Raw genomic sequence first — 20,753 nt, 5'->3', positions numbered from 1 at the left:
AACATTAATTGACCTGCTCCAGAAAGGTCGACTCCCATGCCAGGAATTGACCATTATAGGCCTCTTCTTGTTCTATGCCTTTTCCCACACTATCTCCTTGGCCTTGGACTTGAAGTCCTATTCCTCTTTCAAAATCCAGACCAGATGTCACCTCCTCCTGGCAGATGGATGGGCCCGTCTTGTGCTCCCTTAGCACTCCATACTCTTTTTGAAGGCAAGAGCATCTGTATCACTTGTATTTCTTTAAAACAAGGGTCTAGTCATAGGCCTGGTATGTAGAGATCTTCCCTGCCTGAGTGTTCTTTTTCCTTCCAGCCAGTCCCCTTTCACTTAATTAATGCCTCCTTAGTCTTTAGGGCTCAGCTGGACCATCACTCCATCCAGGAGCCCTCTCTTGAGCCCACAAATGGGATAGGACCACCCTCTACTGTGCTTCCATAGCTCTCCTTACTCCCCTCATCATAACACTGCTCATCATTGTTCATAATTGTATGTTTAATTGTCTCTTCTTCTTCTGGAAAGTCAGCTTTGGGAGGACAGAAAACCAGCTTGTTTTGTTCACTGTTGTATTCTCAGTAATCTTCCTCCACTCAGCACATAGATGTGCCCAATAAATAATGAATGAATGATTGCATGCTTGAACACATGAATGACAAAACCGGGGTTCAGATCCCACTGCGGCCACTTAGCTATGTGATTGCAGAAGAGCCAGTCTTCTACCTTGAACGCCAATTTCTTCATTGCTAAAGGGGTAGATAAGCTCCAAAATCCCTTCCAGCTCTGACATTCTGGTATCTCGTCGTGACCTATTTTATCCGCTATCTATGGTTCACCTTCTGGCTCATCCAGCATGAGTCATGCCTCAAGAACTCTAGGCTCTTACTCACTTGAAGGATTTTAACATTCTTCGGAGAACCTTTCACTCTTCAAATATTATCTTTCTGATGTGATCCTTGGCAGCGTCATGGATCCCGCCAGCTCACGCAGGTCGGGTCACTCCATGGGAGCAGACGCCTTACCTACTCTCTCAGTTCCTGGCAGCCCTGACCTCGTGCATTCCCAGCAGGGGCCCAGAAGAAGGTAGGGCCTGCCAATCCCGTGATGGAGTGTGTTGTGATTCTCATGCAGCCTGAAAGGAGGGGGAGCTGTGAGTCAGTATTTGGGAAATATTGGCTTGCGGGGTGAGTAAGAGCAGACAGAGGCTGTGCGGCTGGGGAAGTGGTGAGTCTAGTAATGGGAATCGGAGCCAGAAGGCCAAGATCATTTCCTGCCATTGCCACTCCCACTTCCTAGCCTTATTCTCATTCACAGGTAATCAATCTATCCTTTTCAATCCGTAAAATGGCTACACAAACACACAGCCTACTCACTGCCCAGCGTGGTTGAGAAACCATGTGTGCAGAGGGAACACATTTCCATGTTCACTGAGTATCTACCATGTGACACACACTTGCATCTGTTACTCAATCCACTTCTCAGGACAATGCCATGTGTTAATGAGGTGAGATGAGATTCCGCTCTCCAGTCTCGATTCTATGCAGCAGTTTGGATACCCTGACCTGTGTTCCACCTGGAACACTTCTGCCTGAAGTGAGTAGGTAAGGGCTCGATGGTCAAACACATTTGTTTAATCCATTTCCCCCCATTGAGCAGGACTCTTCCAGAGCATTTTCTAATAGCAACATGCACCCTTTGGGACTCAGTCGTGCAAAGTAACCAGGATTGAAAGAGAAAGACTCTGTCCACCTCAGAACTCCAAATTTTATTCTCAGCAGCACCTGGACTCAGGCCCTGTGATATTCGAATTGTTACGGCAGCATCTTTCCAGATAGGACTTCCCAAGGCAGCCATGTTTAATGCCCCTACTTATGGAATTTTACTTTTCATCCCTGCGACTCTGGGTCCTACTCATGTTTGGCAGGAAGCTGAACTACCACCTGGTTATTCTCAGGCTCCTTCGTGCCCTTGATGAATAGGCCAAAAAAGAGGGCATGGTGCCTTCTAGGGTGATTAATCCTGATGACCGAGGGGGAAGGATGGTTTCTGCTAACAAAATTGGACAGGGAAGTGTATATCTAGAATTAAGAAGTTCCTCTGTGGGGACTTCTACATTTTTTTTCCTTTTGTCCTTTTTTTTTTTTCTTAAAAATTAAAAAAAAAAAAAAAAAAGAATACAAAGTCTCCATACTGGTCAGACCACCCATGGCTCAGATCCCTGAGGAGTGAAGATTCGGTGTTTGGTTTGGGTCATTCCACGTAGTCAAGATTTCTGAGCAGCTGAAATGCTGGCTGAGAGCAGAATATTTAAGTATATCTTTCTAACTACAGTTTCATGATGTGTTAGCATGTTGTCTTATAACAAATTCCCTTTTCTTCCCTCATTCCCTTGTGTTACTTGTGTGTGGCGGTGGTGGCAGCGGTGGCGACCTTTACAGCTTTGTCCCTAGGCTCTAGCACATTGAACGACTTGGAATAGAACCAGAGGAGGCGTAAGCATCACCCAGAGACCCTGGACTGTTTGCCCAGAAGGGCCACTGAAGCCTTTGGGTTGGCCTCTTTACGCAGAGAGCAAGTCTCCTTGTGTTAGATTTGTGTTGTTGTGATAATTGTTGGCAGTAAAAGAGGAGACTGACTGTACAGGACATTGTTATATATTCGCCCAGTATTCAGTATTTTTTGAACTCCAGTTTGGAGACTTTCAGCCTTATTATGGCTCTAGGCTCCTCAGGAGTTCACTGGTCAGACCCATTTAAAGGAGCAGCCTGAAAGCAGAGCCCTCTCAGAGACATGGGGCTAGCAGGTGCAGTGGCCAGGCGCCCAGCTCTGCTGCAGAAACAACACTATTAGGGTGACCGCAGGGGGTGAAGTTGCCACTTGTGCTTGGTGGGGCTGCAGCTGCTTCAGCAGGTTTCTCCTGACACCAGGCTTCCAGGCATCAATCTAGAGCTTTCCATGGACTTGTCCCTCTAGCTTCCCAGTATCTTAGAAATAAACTGCTCTTCTATTTCGTTGGCCAGGATCAGCTTTTGATTCTTGCAGCAAGAAAGTCTGACATATAGAAACTGGAATAATCGCAGTAGTAGTAAGAGTAGTAGTAATAATAATAATAAAAGAAAAACTTTTGTTGAGCACCTACTATGTGCCAGGCACCGTATTATATGCTAATATGTATTATTCAATTTCATCCTTTCAACAATCTTATAAGTTTGGTATAGTTTTACTTCTGCGTGTGTGTGTGTGTGTGTGTGTGTGTGTGTGTTTCCAGTAGAGAAGGTAGCTAAGGCTTACAGAAATTTCAAAATGTGCCCAAGTTTGCAAATTAGGAATTTGTGTCCATGAAACTTGAAAGGCAGTAGAACATAAATCAGATGAGGCTTGTGTGCCTAAAGAGTGAAGACCACAAAATAATGTCTTAGATTTTTATTATGGGAAAGTTTAAAACGTGCAACATGCACAGAAAGAGAAAATAGTCAAACAAACCTCTGTATACCCATCAGTCCAGGTTTGGCAAGTCATCAATACATAAGATAGTACAATATTCATTCTTTCTACTACTAGTTTAAGTATATAGAAGTATCTCAACTGAGTTTTCTTGGAGGTTGTGAAGTCTAAGAGTGTGAAGTTGGAATTTGTTGTGTATATAAGAGCAGATTTAATCATAAGGTATATTAAATTTTCAAAGTACATAAAATTTAAAACTCACATGTCAAAAATATTGAAAATTAAAAGGCAAAACAACAAACTCTGAAATTTATTAGCCACTGCTATGACATTCAGAAGATATCTTTATTATATAGAAAGCTCATACATTGTGGTAAGATAATCAACAAATAAAGCAGCAAAAGGGGTCAACGGTGTGAACATACAGTTCCTAGAAAAAGAACCAATCCAGTTTACTGGTAATCAAAGCAATGAAAAAAGAAAAATTCTGTTTTCACGTATGAAATGAAAAAATTTTAAATATAGGTGTTCACATTCAGCTCAAGGCAGGGTGATTTAGTGGAACTGTATTGCAAATGAACTTGACAAAACGATTAGGGACTTAAAAGAGTTTATATCCTTTGATCCAAAAATTCTGCCAAGAGAATCTTCTCCTGAGGAAATTAGGAGAGGTGTGGAAAAGATTCCCACATGAAGAATTTCATTATAGCATGAATCATAACAGCAAAAATATTGGGAAAACTTCCAAAACTTAACAATAAGAGAACAGTTGTGTAAGTTATGGTGTGTACACGAATAGAATATTATGGAACCATTTTCTGTGGAAAATGATCATCTCTGTAAAGTGCAATTTCATTTACCTACAATTTATCTTTTTCTCCACACCCACACACCCACACAAATACACAGGAAAAACCCCCCAACATGGAGAGAAATACATCAATGTTCCACAGTGTAGTTATATATGGATTATGGGGTTGTGGATTTAAATATTTTATTCTTTTTTTCTTTCCTGTATTTTCTCTTTTTTTTCACTTGAGAATGAGAAAAGAAACTTAAAAGAAAGTTGACTTAAAATAATGTTATCTAGGGGCCCCTGGGTGGCTCAGTGGTTGAGCATCTACCTTTGGCTCTGGGCATGATCCTGGGGTCCTGGGATCAAGTCCTACACCCCATAGGGAGCCTGCTTCTCCCTCTGTCTATGTCTCTGCCTTTCTCTCTCTTTGTCTCTGATGAGTAAATAAAATCTTAAAAAAAATAATGTTATCTAGTAAATATCTTCATAATTTTACTATTGTGAACAAGTGAGCAGTGTTAAGTAATTATTACCACTAACAATGATTGAGTACTTACTGTATATAATAATACTGATAAAAATAATACTGATATTAGCAATTACCGAGTACTTACTATACAGAAGGGATTTAAAGATTTTTAATCATAATATCAAGCGCTACCAGCAACACAGACTTATGGAATTATAATCATTCTCATTACCCAGATGAGAAAACTGAGATTCCTAACAGATAAGAGGCTTGCTCCAAGTCAGTTTTCACTGGTGAGGCCAGGGCTTGATGTGGGTTGGTTTGACACCAGTGTGCTGTCCTTCTCTACTAGAAGTCCACTGGTGAATATATTTCCCTCCTGGACATGATGTGATGATATGTCACAGGACAGCTCTTCTAAAGTGAGCCTGCATCATAAGGCAATGTGGTCAAAGCCCAGGGCTGGCCCAATGCTGAGCCCAATCTCCTTCGATTGTTAGAGTCCATTGGTTGTCAGAGGATTGATTTGAAGAGAAAATTCAAATTTTCCCAAGGTTGCAGAGAATAGGGGTTTCTTCCTATTTTATTCAATAAAAACAGGGAGCAAAGTTGCAAGAGCCCTGAGGCCTTCCCTGCTGACCTTTCCCTAAGCAGAGCCTTAGTTACCCATTTTCTCTGCCTGCACCCCTGACTCACACTCTGCAGGTGGACACAACCTCTTCCTTTAGAAACAACAGTATCATGGTTACATTCCAGTCCAAGCCTCCAGGTCTGGAAGCTTCCATGAGCTGTTCATGGAACAGCTTGCACAGGACAACCTTCTTTTTTTTATTCTTCTGGTTCATAAAAGTGTTTGAGTTGATGCATTGGTCTCCCAGACTTGCATACCTTGTGGGTTATTCTGTAGATTCCATGAAGACAGGTTGATGCCAGCCTTGTCCTCGTGTGTCTCTCCACCATCAGGCATGGTGCCCGGCACATAGCAGGTGTGCAGCAATCTTTGTGCACGAAGGACCATTGCACGGAGCAGTGTGCATGAAGGACCATTGCATGGAGCGTGCCAGCTGGAAGAGCACAGGCACTCAGCGAACCCTAGGTGACACACCGTTATCCTGCCCTCTCTGGCCTGCAGTCTGTGCATCTCTGTGACGAAGGGCCTGCACTAGGTGGTCTCAAGGGTCCCCTCCAGTCCTGACATCTGTGCCTATGTCCACATACCTCTGAAGTATGCTGGGACTCAGGGAGGAAATACGAGCTTGTCAGCAGGGGCACAGAATGATCTGATGTGTTCTCCATGTGAGCTGAAGAGCCTGAGTACCCTCCCCGGGCTCACTCCACCCCTCTAGTCCTCCATCTGGGCCTCTTTCGCGTGGCAGTCTGCAACATCTGTCACCAGCACTCAGTGCCGGGATGACTCTTGCCTCAAGTATGTCCTCGGAAAGCCCTGGAGATGGGGAGCCTGCCGGGAGTTTATGTAACTCGATGAGTGGCCAGAAGAATGTACGCAAAGGGCTCTGGTTCTGGGGTGGGTCAGCCTTCTGTGGCCACACCGGGTCACTCAGCTCCTGCATGCAGTGTGCAAACCTCACAGGATGAAGAGCCCCTTGGTGAGGGGGACAGGAGATGCTGCCTCTACTTCATGATCTCTTTCAAAAAGTTTGAGTCAGCTAACCCCAGCATAGAGAGCATGGAAAATAATTGAGGAATCTGGATGAAGGGCAAATAATTTTTTCTCTTGCTTGTCCCCTCAGACCCACTCTACACCCTTCTCCATCCTGCTCCCCATCCTAGGGTACTCACCTGTGTGGCCTCCATCTAGATCCCCATTGAGTTTGGCCATGGAAGTCACCACCAGGAGGTCAGAGGAAGAGGTGAGTGACATGATGAGGTCACTCTGGCCAGGCTGTGTCCTTCCACAGAGGAGGTCATCTCTTTTCAAGGTGACCTTGACAAGACTCTCTCTTTTTGGAGAGGTGACTGATCCATTCCTTGGGACCTGGGGATGCTAAACTTCACTGTGACTAGCCCCTGGTCACTGTGTGCTTTCCCTTCCTGCAGCCCATACCTCTGTAAGTGTCCCACTGTAAATAAAACCTTCTCGAATAACCCATATTTGAGCATTCTGTTTCTTATTAGGAGCTCTGGCTAATAGAGAAGGATAAAGATAATGAGAAGCAGTTAGAAATACTGCTTATAAATACAATGCAAACTGTAATGTCCTGGACCTGTGCATCCCCTGCCCTGCAAAAAAAAAAAAAAAAAAAAAAGATGCATCCTTGCATCTGTTGCACTTTTGGCCATGAGCTTCCTGGTGATCACAGCAAGAGAACCATGGGAAGAGACCTCTGGTCTTGTCTCTTCTTACCATCAGAGCCTGGAAGACTTTCTTAACTAAAGCTTGTACCATGTCTCTCATTATCTTGTATCACAGATTGAATTGTGTGCCCCCCAAAGGTGTGTTCAAGTCCCAACCTCTAGCACCTGTGGATGTGACCTTATTTGGAAAGAGGGTCTTTGCAGATAGAATCATGTTAAAATGAGGTTGTTCTGGAGAAGGGTGGGCCCCAATCCCATGGCTGGTGTCCTTAGAAGAGGGAAATTTGGGTACAGACACACACATAGGGGAGAACACCAAGTGAAGGTGGAGGCAAAGTAGGGGTGACTCCTTCCCAGGAGAGAGTAATGGAACCAGTTCCCTTTCAGAGCTTCCTGGAGGGACCAACCTTGCTGACACCTTGATTTCAGACATCTAGCCTCCAGAGCTGGGAGAGAATAAATTTCTCTTCAGTCACTGAGTTTGTGTTAATTTGTTATGGCAACCCTCGGACGACTCACACGCCCCCATTCCAGCTCACCCCGGTAGCTCAGGTTCTCACCCATGCCGTGCTACTTCAGATTTTGAAGCCTTCAGTTAAATTATTATTGCTCCCTGGAATGCCTTCTACTTTTCTGGATGTGGCTAAGTCTTTTTCCCCTTCATAGATTCAGATCAGGAGTCACCTTCTCCAGGAGGCCTTCCATGTCCCTCCCAGCTGTGTTGGGTGCAACTCCTTTAGACGCCCATGTTATCTGTAGTATATAGCTGCCATCTCTGTTTCCTTCCCTAGACAGTTACCTCCTCAAGGGCAAGGTCCTGTTCACGTCGGCATCTCTGAGGTCTGGAACAGTGCCTGGCACATAGTAGAGGCCAGCTGATGTTCATGGAACTTGATTTTTTTTGGCATGGCATTTGTCTAGTACTTGCCATAAGTCATGTACTTTTCCATCCATCCAGCACATGGATGTCGCATGTGGATGAGGGAGCAGGCCTGAAGAGTGTGAGGATTAATTTGATGGGTCCACCTGCTAGGCTGCATGCCCAGTTGTTTGGTCTACCATCAGTCTAGATGTAACAAAGGTATTTTTGAATGTGATGAACATATCAACCAACTTTGAGTAAAGCAGATTATTCTTCATAATATGGTAGTTGAAGACCAGATGAGAAAAGATTGAGGTCCCCTAGGAAGAAGAAATTCTGCCTCCAGAATGCCTTTAGACTCAGCTGCAACATCAGCTCTTAGCTGAATTTCCAGTCTGCCGGCCTGCCCTGCAGCAATCAGAGTGGCCAGCCTCTCCAGTCATGGGGGCAATGCCTTCAACTAGATCTCTTGTACTTTCTCCACATATACCCTATTGATTCAGTTTCTCTGAGGAACCCTAATATAGAGGGAATATTTTCTGAAGTTATGTGCCTGCATATGGTTGAACTGGGATGGACATGAGGTCTGACACTATGGTCTAGGTCCTTCCATTCCAATCTACTTCCTCTTCAGCCTGGACAGAGAAAAGGGAGTCTGATTAGGGAAGAGGATCTGAATGTTGTTTTTTTGTCCATAACAAATCTATCTTGAGCAATCAGCCTGGAGCTTTGCGTGAACTCTGTTGATCAAATGAGTTGTGTATTTACTGAATCTCATTTTGCTTTTGCTCAGCAAACAGAAATGTTTATTCCCTTAAAAAACACAAATGCTAAGTGGGGCAATATGAATGGAACACTCAGTCCTTTCAAGAGGCTGAGATTTTCGTTGGCAGAACATTAAAAATGAGAGATGTTGGTTTTAGGTCTTAAGAGCAATGCCATTTTTCATCTCTGTGTCATACTGTCTCTGCAGCCCAGCAAGAGCGGCACCACCCAAACATCCACTCCCATGTGTATTACGCTCTGCCTTCCAGAGAACTCCATCCCAGGAGTGGACCTGTGTGACGATGAGCCACCAAGAAAGGCAGGCAGGGGAACAGCCTGGCAAGTTAATGTTTCTCTCTTACCTTGTGCCTTACTAGCCCTTAGACAGGCTTATGTCATTTTGCAAATGACCACATGGTGCCCAGAGGGGAGCAGGAGCTTGCTTTGGTTGAGAAACATATTCAAGAGATATTTGTGAGCATCTACTATTTGCCAGGTGCTGGGCTGAGTGTGGAGGATTCTATTGGGGAACAAGAATGAATGGCACCTGTCCTCGTGATGCTGACACTTGAGTGAGGCAGAAAGCCTGAAAATCAGACACGTCCAAGCAGGGTGACTCTGTTACTAATGGCAGAGCTGGGACTCGAACCCAAGTGGGAGGCTTCAAATCCCAGAATTGTTCTGTGCCTCTTATCTTTCCTTTGGTGATGTCCCTGTTTCATAATGCTCATTATTCTGGTGCCTCCTTAGGCTGTTGTCACTGAAAAATTTCCATTGAATCCAGAAGATCTTAGCAAGATGATTTGCTTTTTTTTTTTTAGTCATAGGAGATTTTGGGAGGATGGAGGGTGGGAGTCCTAGCCCCAATTTTTACTGCGTGACTTTGGACAAGTCCTATGACCCCCCGAAATTTCATTGTCCTCATCTGCAGTAATGAAGTTGACATGAGGCTCAGCTGAGAGCCTGAGTGGGAACATGCTTTGTAAACATTAAGAAGTACTTCAAATGCTGGAGGTTATTAAACAGCAATCATCTGCCTAACCTTCTCAATGAATATCTGAAAATTACTCTAAATAGTATGTGACTGAGAGCTAGGGTGAGGGTTTTCTTCATATAAAACATGCAACAAAGCTGTGAGCAAATTAATAACCAAATAAGACTGGAAGAAATAAAAGTAAGGGTTTGCAATCTATATAAAATGTAACTTAGTGTTCTAGTATTTCCAACCTCATTGAGCTATCCTGAGTATTTCCTTATAATGCATTAATTATGATAGTGCTTCATTTACCAAGTGAGGGAAAAGAGAGCAAACAGACTGAAAGCAGAGAAATCTGTATTTTAAATTCTCCCTAGAAACTTCTCTCTTCTTTTCTTTTAGGTACTTATAAACGTTTGCCTGTGGACCACAGCTCTATCCTGAAAAATATATCCTATGTACTTACTGATGAGTAGAAATACCTAGAACCTTGATTTTCTAGAGTTGTTACCCTTTGTTTATTTCCTGAGTTGTTTGGGGGTCGTTTATCCAACAGCCTGCAATATAGTCACTATCTTCAAAAAAATTCAGCTAAACTGTTTCTTCTTCCTCTGCTGCCCTGGGGTCTGTAGATCATAGTGCTTGGCTCAGAGTAACTGCTCAATAAATGATAGCTATTGTTAACATAGTAATAATTACTATTGTTATTTTTACTACTATTATTATATCATCACATACATATTTTTGGAGTGAATATGTGGCAATTGGGATGGGGGCCAAAAAAGATCTGTGAATGGAAAACAAATTTAAAAAATGTGTGTTCTTTTAGGCTTTCATTCACAGCCTGTGTTTTTTTCGTGTGACAGAGGATTCTAATATACTTAGCATTTAGGTTATACACAGAAGATTAGAAATAGCAGAACCTTCCTATAATGAAGGGAAAAAGTGCTGTTTCTACCTGCCAGATACTGAAATGTGATTTTATTAGCAGAGTGTGATTTGGGGCAGCATGTCATTAGCCTCTTTAAAAAAAATAAAAGGGGCCACAGGGGTGGCTCAGTTGGTTAAAGTCCAACTCTTGATATCAGCTCAGGTTATGATCTCAGGGTGGTAGGATCGAGCCCCAAGCCGGGCTCCATGCTCAGTGTGGAGTCTACTTGAGATTCTCTCTTTCCTTCTCCCTCTGTTCCTCCCTTGTTCTCTCTCTCCTTCAAATAAATAATAAATAAAATCTTAAAAAAATAAAAAAATTATTAGATGATTTATATAGAAGATAATATCACCAATCTTATGGTGATACTAACATCCATTCTGTAGAGTTATCAATGGGGAGAATGGCTAGTGTTTGTACAGCTCTTTGTTTTGACATAGTCCTTCATCTACCTGGTGACTGTCAACCCCCTAAGAACACTAAGTGATCAGGGTTTGTATCCCAACTTGACCAGTGAGCAAAAAGTAGGCCTGGGAGGTGAGGTGATGCCTCTCTGGCTACTTCATTAGTTAACGAGACAGTGGGATTACAGCCCAGCTCTACTTCCTTCTCTCAACTCTGTTGTTCTTAAGTGTAACATTACAACATCAGATATGATAGAATAGCTTTAAAAAGGTGATTTCCATCTTCCACATGCCAAGACTCTTCCATTTGTGTGATACATTTTTGTTACCAAGCATCTCTTCTGTATCAAATATATCAGGCCCCATGAATTAGGCGGGGTGATGAGCGTGGAAGAGGGACAGTAGTGCCAGCCTCATGCCAGTCTGCAAAGTACCTATATCTAGTGGCACATTAAGGCCTTCACAGGAAAAATAAAATTTTTAAAAATCCAAATGTTTTTTACTATGTGGAATTGTACAGAGTAAACATGGATAAGACTCATTTATTTCCCAAGATTTGGTTATACAAAATTAAGTTACTTTGTTATTTTGTTTTTGGAACTAAAGACAAGGCCATGGTCTAGTGGGCAGGGTAGATTTTTCTTTTGAAGAGAATAATTGATTTCATAGTCAGTAATTCTGGGAATTGTTAATTCTGCGACAGAACATGAGTGAAATTTTGAACTGGGTCAGGAAGGTTTTGGCTCTAGACTTTGAGTTGGGGAAAAAGGATTGATGGTGGTGGAAATAAGGGTTGGGGAGTATGGGAAGCTGAAGAATGGCTCCCAAAGATAACAGGTCCTGATTCCTGGAACCTGGAGATGGTATCTTGTTTGGAAAGAATTTTTGCCATTGTGATTAAGTTAAGGCTGTTGAGATGGAGAGATTGTCCTTGATTATCAGCTTGAGCCCTAAATTCAATAACATGTATCTTCTTAAGAGGCAGGCAGAGGGAGATCTGAGGACACATGAAAAAGGAGAAGGCAACATGTCCAGAAGGCAGAGATTGGAGTGATGCAGCCCCATGTCAAGGAATACCAACAGCCAAGAGAAGCTGGAAGAGGCAAGGAACACATTTTCCCCTAGAGCCTCTGGAGGGAACATGGTCTTGCCTACACCTTGATCTTGGTCCAGTGACAATCACTGAAGATTTCTGGCCTCCAGAACTGTGAGAAAATCCATTTCTTTGTTGTAAAGCCATCAAGTTTGTGGTAATTTGTTATAGCAGCCTCAGGGAACTAATACAGGGGCTTAGAGAATAGTAAGTAACTCTTGTCATGCAGAGGCAGTGCACGCATTGGCAGCAGCTTGAACCTCTAATTTCTTTGGTGACAATAATGGCAGTTGCAATGTTGGTACAAACAGTGCAGAGAGGTGAGATGATTCCAAGGCAGGATCAAGGGAGTGGAACTGAATCCCAGTGCCACTAGCAAGGGATAAAGGAACTAGGATTCCTCTGGGACCATGAGGAGAGCCAGCTCTTGCAGAGGTGGAGCATCAGTGTTCGCTGCATGTAGAGACTATGAACCCTGGCAGGGAGGAGACTTTGTGGGGCTGCTCAGCCTCAAGGCAGAAGAATATCTAAAGGCAAGTGCAGTCCCATCCCTAACTCTTGCAGGGCCTGGAGCTTGAACTGAAATGGAACCTGTATACCATATGTCTACATATTTAAAACTTGAGTCAACCTAATAAACTATTACATGTTTTGACAAAATTAAAAAAAAAGTTAAATTATAGTTTTTAAATGTAGTCTTAAAACTATTTTAAATGAGTGAAAGTTGACAAAGTATAAAAGATGACCACATTTAATTATTATTGAATGTATCTGAGTGTTCTGTTGGTGGGCCAATGCTTGGATGAGTGAAAAACTAAGATATATAATACATAAATTTTTATGTCATTATTCCATTAAATTAATTTTTCTTGTCTCCATTTCTGTAAGATTAGCAGTTATGTTGTTATGTCTTTTTGGAGAATTGGCTCCTTTATCATTACATAATGCCCTTCTTTACCTGTGATAAATTTCCTTGCTTTGAAGTCTGCTCTGTCTGAAATTAATGTAGCTACTCGTGCTTTCCTTTGATCACATGGCATAAGAATGAACAAAATATATGAAAAAGATGTTGGAGAAGGGCAACAAATGAGATGAGACCAGTGATCACTTTGCTTTCTGCCTGAAGGCACTTTTTGGTCTGTAGAATAGGGATGAGCATGCCAGGCAGACCATTGCAGTCTCATTGAGTTGAGGAGTCAGAGACTAGATTTCAGGAAGGTGGACTTTGCTGGAATTTGTAGAGCAGAGCACAAAAGAGGAGAAAACTACATAGAGAAAAGCTTCAGATAACTGCATAGGGCTCCTCTTGAGTCTGCTGCTAAATATTAAGTGCACATACATAGAGGGAACTCTATGAAGCCAAGAAAAGGATGACTAGAAAAATGATAAGTAGGACAGTTTCCAAAACTTGTAGCACTCAGATATCTGTAACCAGAGAGATCTCACTGAATACCCATGACATTTAGTAAATGCCAGGTTTATCCCTTATTAGGAGTTCTTAACTAGCCTTAAATTAAAGGTTACTCTACAAAGCTTAAAACCACTCTTGAAAGGATTCACTACTAACTTAAGTGCCTCCCAGAACAAAGTCTAACACTCTTTAGAGGAAGGCAACAAAATCTAGCACACAACAATGCCAAGGATCCAATTGGACATGTTAGGAAGCAGGAAACTGAGATGAAAAAAAGAGAAAAAGTCAATAGAAACATACCCAGAAATGACAGATAATGGAACTGGCAGATAAGAAGTTTATAATGACTACAAATATGTTCAAGTCTTTAAAGGGAAACATGGGTACAATAAATACTGAAATGAAAGCTATGAAAAAACTCAGTGAGATAGTTTTATAGGTAAAAAATATAATTTTAAATAAAAAATGTCTTATCGGGATTAACACAGAGTCGACATTACAGAAGATAACATTCTTGAAGCAGTAAACTGTCTGCACTGGCTTACTCAAGCCACCATAACCAAATACCATAGACTGGCAGCTTCAGTGATGGAAGTTTATTTGTCACAGTTCTGGAGGCTGAAGTCCAAGGTACCTTCAAGCTTGGTTTCAGGTGAGACCTCTCCTGGCTTATAGATGTCTGCCTTCTCATTGTGTCCTCACATGCCTTCTCTGTGTTTGGACACATACACAGAGAGATCTCTCATGTCTCTTCCTCTTCTTATAAGAACACCAATCTCATCGGACTAGGGCTCTGCTTAATGGCCTCATTTAATCTTAATTACCTCCCCAAAGACCCCATCTCCCAATACAGTCACATTGGGCATTAGGACATCACCATATGAATTTTGGGGGGACAAAATTCAGTCTATAACACTATTGAAACTAAAAAGAGAAAAAATACTTAAAGGGGAGCACAGAACCTCAGCGACCCCTAAGACAAAACAGGCTATTATTACCAGTATAATTGAAGTCCCAGAAAAGGGACAGAGAAAGAACACAAAGGATGTTTGAAGAAATAATTCCTGACAAGTGTTCCAGATAAGATAAAAAGTAGCAGCTCACAGATTTAAGAAACTCAATGAACTTTAAGCAGGACACACACACACACACACACACACACACACACACTCCACTATGACATTATAGTCAAACAGCTAAAATCCAGTGATCCAGAGATAAAGAAAAAATCCTAAAAAGAAAAACAAACAACAAAAACGATATTTTGTAAAGAGAGTAATGATTCTTATGGGCTACATGAACTGTTTTAAATTAGTTTTATTAAACTCAAGAAGTTTAAGGAGGTAGAGTCTCAAAGTATCTCTATCCAAACAAATGCTTATTAATTTAAAGGAAAAAATGGAAACTTTATGATAGAGAAGCATGGATGACCCCACCTTAGCCAAGAAATAAAGGTTAACAACTCCTTTCAGGCATATCGACATCATGTACTCTCTGAAATGATATACCAAAAGAGCACCTCACCTCTGAGGTCTTCTTCCCAATAGTGCAAAACTTAAATTTAATCATGAAACAACTTACACAAACCAGAACTGAGAGTATTTCCATAAAATGACTGGCTAGTACTTTTTAAGGTCTCAAGGTCATCTGTCTTAACCAGCTCAGACTACTATAACAAATTACCATAGACTGGGTGGCTGAAAAACAAATATTCAATCCTCACTGTTCTGAAGGCTGGGAAGTCCAAGGTCAATGTCCCAGCAGATGTGATGCCTGGGGAAAGCCTGCTTCCTGGTTTACAGAAGGCTGTCTTCTCTATGTATCCTTATGTGGAGTAGAGGGAGGGAGCAAGCTTTTCTGGTGTCTTTCTAGAAGGACACTAATCCCATCATGAGGGCCCCACCCTCACAACCTAATTACCTGCCAGAAGTCCTACCTCATAATTCATCCCATTGAGAGTTAGGGTTTCAATACGGCATTCTGGAGGTAGACAAACATCACAATCATAACATCATGATTAATGAAAGGCAAGGAGGGGCTGAGGATCTGTCACAGATTAGAAAAGACTAAGGAGCTGTGACAGCTAAATGTGACGTGGCAGCCAAGAATAGATTCTGGAATGTAGAAAGGACATTAAGTGAATAATACCAGTGAGTCCAAATAAGATCTGTAGTTTAATTAAAACTGTTATAACAGTGTTATTTTTAAAAAGTTTTTTTATAATTGTACCATGGTTATGTGAGATATTAACCTTAGTAGATGCTGGGTGAAGGATATATGGGATCTTTCTGGACTATTTTTTGCAATTATTCAGTAAGTCTAAAATTATCTCAAAATAAAAAGTTAAAAATAATTGTCCCCATAGAACAAAGCATCTTAATGCCCAGATGGCTTCACTGGTGAATTCTACCAAACATTTAAGAAAGAAATAATATGAATTTTACATAAATTCTTTTTAGAGGAGAGGGAATACTTTCCAACCCATTTTATGAGCCTAATATCCTGATACTAAAACCAGACATAGCTATTACAAGAAAAGAAAATCTAAGATTAGTATTTCTCTAGAATATAGATGCAAAAAATTGGCAAATCATGTCCAGCAATATCCTGTGTTTATTCCAGGAATATAAGCTTAATTTAACATCTGAAATTCAGTTAATAGAATACATGACATTAACAGAATAAAGGAGAAAAAAAAAGATCATTTCAGTAAACATAGAGAAAATATTTGACAATATTGAACACTGATTCATGATAGAATTCTTCTGTAAACTAGGAATGTAAAGGAACTTTCTTAAGCTGATAGAGGTCATTTACAATAAAACCTACAACTGGCCTCATGCTTGATGTTGAGAATGAATACTCCCCCCCCCACCCCCAGTCAACAATGTCCATTCTCATCAATTCTATTCAATATTATAGTAAAGGTCCTGGATAGTCAATAAAACAAAGGGGGGGGGGAAGCTATTTATATGGGAAAGGAAGAAGGAAAACTGTCTTTATTTGCAGATGACATAATCATATATGTAGAAAACTCCAAAAAACCTCCAAAAAAGCTACTAACTAAATAAATTTCACAAGGTCACTTGATACAAGTTCAATGTGCCCAAATCAATTATAATTCCAAATAGAGTAAAAACAATTAGAAAATGAAATTCTAAAACACAATGTAAAGTAGTATCAAAAATATGAAATAGGGTAAGTTTATTAAGATATGTGATAACTGTAAAAAACTGGTGAGAGAAATTGAGTATGATCTAAATTAGTAGTGTGATATTACTATACTCAAGAATTAGAAACTCATTATTTTTAAGGTGTTGATTTTCTCCCAAATTGACCTACAGATGCAAGGAAATTCCAGTAAAAATTCCAGAAGAATTTTTAGAAATAGAAAAATTGAAATTGGAATAGAAATCCGACAAGATGATTCTAAAATTCAGGAAATGCAAATGACATAAAAGAAGCCAAAAACAATTTTGAAAAAGAACAAGCTGAAGGAGTTACATAACTTTGTATTGAGATATATTGTAAAACTACAATAATTAAGACAGGGTGGTATTGGTGTATAAAGATAGACATATAGATTAATGAAACATAATAGAGACCAGAAAGAGACCAAGAAACCCAGAGTCAATTGCTTTTTGACCAGGGTGCCAAGATAATCCGATTGGGGAAAAATAGTGTATACAACAAATGGTGCTAGAACTGGATGTCTATTTGGAAAAATATGAACCATGATTCCTACCTCACACCACAAAAAGATACTTACTTGGTAACTGATTATAGACCTAAATGTGAAAACTGAAATTGTAAAACAAAAAACAAAAACAACAAACTGTGATCTTGAGAACAGGACAAATTTCTTAGGACACAAAATTACAAATCATAAGAGAAGATAATTGATATGTTTTGCTTCATCAAAAGTAAATACTTCTGCTCTTCAAAGTAAAATATCAGGAAAATGAAAATTGAGGTCACAGGCTGGAAGAAACTATAATAGTTTTATTTTATAAAGACCAGCATCAAGAATATATAGAGAACTCATCCAATCAGTAATAAGATAAACAATCCAATAAAAACCAGGCAAAAGATTTGAGCAAACACTGCATAAATGAAAATAAATGAATGGCCAATAACCACACAAAAATATGTACAACATCATTAATTAGTAGGAAGTTAGAAATTAAAATTACAATTCGACTCCACTGTATACTCATTGGAAGGGCTATTGTGAATGTGGGAATGTAAACTGGAAGTTTGATAGTTTCCTAAAAGTTAACCATACACTAACCATGCAACCCAGCTATTCTATTCTTAGACATTTATCCAAGAGGAATGAATATGTACATACATATGAACGAAATATTCACAGAATTTTTATTTAGAATAGTCTCAGACTGGAAACAATCCAAGTGTTCATCAACAGGTGAATGAATAAGCAAATTTGGTATATCCATGTCTTGGAATATATAAACAGCTATAAACAGAAAGAAATTACTGATACATTGAGCAAAATGGATAAATCTCAAAAGCTGAGTGAAGGAAGAGATGTGGAGTGAAAGAAGCCAGGAAACAAGGTGTACATTGACAGGTGACTATTAACACTGATGCTCTGGGGAGCTACAAGGCCTAGACTGGAACCCAGGTGCCCCAAGTCCCTGTGCAGTATGCTTTCTCCTGTCCCACAGAGTCAATCAAGGGTGGAATAAAGTGTTATCTCAGAGAAGATTTTTATGATGTGTCCAGACTCTTCCCAGGATTGGCGTGCCCTTGGTGGTCTAGAAGACATAATGTCCCTGATGAGCCCTTAAAGTCTTGGAGGCCTTCAGCCAAAGCTGGAGTTCTCACACTCATATGTGCTCTTGGCTGACTTATAATTTTTCTATTGCTTACAGAGTATGTGGCAGGAAAATGGCAGGCACCAAGCTGGAGCTCTGTGCTATCCTCTCTCTGTTTGTCTGTGGATCTCTTCCTCTCCATCTGCATTCCACATTCATTCAGATCATTGATAGTACCTACCGTGGACCAGTTGTCACAGGCTAGCAGCTCAGGGACATGGTTGGCCTTTGTCTGTCTGTCTTTAATCCGTGCCTGTTTTTGTTTCCTTCTTTGTTCCATGTGTGCTCAGGTGTATCTTTTTCTGGGGGTCAAGGTCTCTTCTCTTGCTTTTCTTCTTCCTATTCCTTCCTCTCATCCTCCCATCTTTCTTTCTTTCTCTTCTTTCTTTCTTTCTTTCTTTCTTTCTTCTTTCTTTCTTCTTTCTTTCTTTCTTTCTTTCTTTCTTTCTTTCTTTCTTTCTTTCTTTCTTTCTTTCTTTCTTTTCTTCTTCTTTCTGTTTTTGTCTTCCCTTAGATCTCACTGGATTTGCTTTTTCTTTTTAGTGTCTCTCTGACATTGTCTTTTGCATCTGTTTTTCCTTCTGCCTCTTCCTCCCTCTCTGTCCTCTGACTCTTTACAGAACGTCTGCATTTGCACATAAAGTGGGAGCTGCCAAGGCTTCTTGAATTTCTGTTCTTCACCCAGGTCTGTGAGAGGACACTGAGGGCACCACATTTATTGAGTAGATTTTACAAGATTTTCCTCTTCTAATTCTTTATGTAAATACATTTTGGTCCCTCTGGAAAGGAAATCTCAATGGACATATGCATTGGACAGAGGCTATATAAATATATGTATACACACACACACATATATATACACACACAGGTCTGTATTTTTTCTCCAGGTTGTAAGGAAACTTGCCCTAGTTTTAAATACAGGTGAAATGGTCTCTTTGAGATAGAGATTCTAAAGGAATTCTGGAGGAGGTTGGAACCTATAAAATTCAAGTATGTTTTTATATTTCTCATGGTAGAAGCCAGATTGATAAAACAGTCATTGAGCACCTCCTGTATACCAGGAGCCAGAAAAACAGATGTAAACTATAGTCTTTCCAGAACTCACAGGCTAGTAGGGAAAGTTTTCTGGGTAATAGAAAGGGTTGTTTACTTGTCTGAGTGTTATAATAAGAGAAGTACAACAGGCTATCAGAATAAGTCTTCAGGTCTGGAGTAATCAAGGAGGGCTTCATGGAGATGGTGATACTTGATCTGGTCTCTGACATACAAATAAAAATTTTCCAGGAAGACAAGGGCGAAGGACAGTCTCTGTGGAGGAAATAGCATGGAAGGATAAAGCGGTTTGGGATATTAAGAACCTAGTATGTAAGAGGATGAGGATGGAAGATTATGTTGGGGCCCTGCTCTGGAGACTTGGAATGTGAGGATGAGGAATTCAGCCTTTTTCCTGATGGCCATGTGGTGTCGTGGAAAAGTATAAGCAAGAGTGTGGCAGAGTTGGTGTGGGGGAGGGAAGGGAGGTGTTCGGACCAGAGGGAGGAGATTGAGGCAGTGCTCCAGGTGAGAGAGGAGGGAACCATGGCAATAATATTTCTCCTCATTACATCATGTGTTTCCTTGAAATTCGGTTCCATCTGCCCTTTGCTCACAGGAGGGTTTATATTCATTAAAAACTGTAGGGGAACTTCTGCTGGTTAGTAGGTGTTAGGGACATGGAGATGAAAAAGACGTGGTTGAGCTGAAGTCTCAAAGAGCTTAACAATGAAGGCAATATAGCCAAATTGATAGGTGATTTCTGCATAACCTTTTAGGTACTAGGACAGAGTAAATAGGGGGGGCCCGGCAGAGGCACCCAACACAGTATGGGAAAGTCCAGGTGGGTGGGTGGGGGACTTTCTGGAAGAAATGAAGTCTGAGTTGAGCTTGAAAGGCCAGAATTATCTAGAGCTGTAGTTATCAAAGTGTGGTCCCTAGCCTGGTAGCACCACCACTTTGGGATACTGTGAGAAATGCAAGTTCTTGGAGCCCTTCCCTCAATCTGAAACTCTGGGCTTGGGGCCCAGAAATCTGTGTTTTAACCATTCCTTTAATGTATGCTCAAGTTTGAGAACCACTGATCTAGGCAAGGGAGGGAGCAAGTTGTTCCAGGCCAAGGGAGCAAGTATGCAGAGGCATGGAGATAGTAGATGGTCAGGTGGGAATGTGGTTCAGAGGCTGGAGTGCAGGGTCACTGGGCAGATGTGCCATAAGAGGAGCCTGGAAATCTTGCTAGGACAGACAATGGAGAGCCCTAAATATGGGTAAAGGAATGTGGACCTTATCCTGCAGGGAACATAAAGCCACAGAAGAGTTTTATAGAGGAGATGGTCATGGTCAGGTTTCTCTCTAGAAGCAGGTCCGAGGTGGACATTTGTAAAGCATGTACTTAGTATTTGTTGAACTGACCCGGGA

The 20,753-nt window shown here is 41.0% G+C and overlaps 1 long non-coding RNA gene across 3 annotated transcripts in view; it reads left to right on the top strand.

Moving 5' to 3' along the window:
* LOC111095951 overlaps nt 1–20,753 on the top strand; it is a 52,224-nt gene that overhangs the window by 3,214 nt on the left and 28,257 nt on the right. For 2 of the 3 annotated variants that reach the window (XR_005359751.1, XR_005359750.1), the window contains exon 1: nt 15,532–15,614. The exons of the other annotated variant lie outside the window; for it this stretch is intronic. This is a non-coding gene — a long non-coding RNA (uncharacterized LOC111095951). Of the gene's footprint in view, nt 1–15,531; nt 15,615–20,753 lie in introns of those variants that run through there. 3 annotated transcript variants of the gene reach the window in all.

The sequence above is a fragment of the Canis lupus genome, chromosome 5 (genome assembly GCF_011100685.1).
Source record: "Canis lupus familiaris isolate Mischka breed German Shepherd chromosome 5, alternate assembly UU_Cfam_GSD_1.0, whole genome shotgun sequence".
NCBI classification, from domain to species: Eukaryota; Metazoa; Chordata; class Mammalia; order Carnivora; family Canidae; genus Canis; species Canis lupus.
The sequence above is the reverse complement of the archived record's forward strand: the minus strand, read 5'-3'. Positions and strand labels throughout refer to the sequence as shown.